This window comes from Chinchilla lanigera, unplaced genomic scaffold (genome assembly GCF_000276665.1).
Source record: "Chinchilla lanigera isolate Chin_1 unplaced genomic scaffold, ChiLan1.0 scaffold00151, whole genome shotgun sequence".
NCBI classification, from domain to species: Eukaryota; Metazoa; Chordata; class Mammalia; order Rodentia; family Chinchillidae; genus Chinchilla; species Chinchilla lanigera.
In genome coordinates this window covers 1,521,164-1,522,542 of record NW_004955552.1, presented here as the reverse complement: position 1 = coordinate 1,522,542, position 1,379 = coordinate 1,521,164, and the positions used below count along the sequence as shown (strand labels likewise).

General features: G+C 49.3%; 1 pseudogene; it reads left to right on the top strand.

The window, feature by feature from the left end:
* The first annotated feature begins 283 nt into the window (after window positions 1-283).
* Window positions 284-1,178, top strand: LOC102026915 (annotated as a pseudogene).
* The last annotated feature ends 201 nt before the right edge of the window (window positions 1,179-1,379 follow it).

The window sequence follows — 1,379 nt, the reverse complement described above, 5'->3', positions numbered from 1 at the left end:
CCATCAGCTGGCCAATGTGGCCAGTGCCTATGCAGTTGCTAGGGTTCTGGTTCTGGGATCCCAGTGTCCCACTCCATAAACTTCCATGGTGGTTTGGGATTCTCTTTTCTGAAATGGCCAGGGGTTGGGCACCTAGATCAAGAAGACCATGCAAGACCAGAATGACCACTTGGCCTCCTACATGGAAAGAGTGAGGATCCTGGAAACCAATTATTAACTGACAGAGGCAGGAGAGCAAAATATGGGAAGATCTGGAGAAGGAGGCCAGCTCAGAGGCTGAGGACATGCTGATCTTGCTGCTGAAGATTTTAGAGTCACATATGAGTTGAAGCTGGTCAGCCACCAGTTTATGGAGATCGATGTCCATGGGCTCTACAAGGTCATTGATGACACTGATGCCACCCAGCTGCAGCTGGAGACCACAGCTGAAGCTGTCAAGGAGGAGCTGCTGTTCATGAAGAGAAGCTATGAGGAAGAGCCAAAGGCTGCAAAGCCCAGGTCCCCAGCTCTGGGCCAACCATGCAGGTGAGTGCCCCCATGTCTCAGGGTCTCAGCAAGATCACGGCAGACATCTGTGTCTTTGACCAGCTGGCTCAGAAGAATAAAGAGGAGCTGGACCAGTACTGATGCCAGCACACAGACGAGAGCACTATGGTTGTCACCGGGGAGTCCACTGAGATCAGAGCTGAAGAGACAGTGTTCTCAGAACTGAAGTACATGGCCCAGTCTCTGGAGGCAGGCCTAGACTCCAGGAGAAATCTGAAGGTCAGTCTGGAGACTATCTTGAGGGATGTGGGTCTTGCTGTGCCACAGAGATGGAGCATCTCAGCTGGGTCCTGCTCTACCTTGAGCTGGAGCTGACAAAGACCTGGACAGGGAGGCAGTGCCATGTCCAGGAATACAAGGCCCTGCTAAAACTGAAACTCAGGCTGGAGATTGAGATTGCTACAAACTGCCAACTGTTGGAAGATGGGGAAGACTTCAGTCTCTGTGACAGCAAGGACAGCAGCAGCTCCATGCAAACCAACCAGAAGATCACTGCCTGAGTGCCTGTGGACAGCAAGATGATATCTGAAACCCATGACGAAATCCTGAGGTGCGGAGGCAGCAGGAGCAGGTTGCCCTTGGGGAACAGGGGGCCAATAAAGGTTCAGATGTCACTGGGAAAAAGAAAATAAATTCAGAATTTATAATTATTAAGAAGACCATATGCTTTCAGAAATGGTTTTTCCACATGGAATTTCTATGACTGGGAGATTGATTATTGTGAAACAATAGGTTTGGAGGTCTACATTTAAATCTGTGCAAGCCTTAAAGTTTCATAAATTTCTGTAAATTTGTTCACTCTGGGTAAAGAAAGGGTGGTAGGGTGGTGGTCA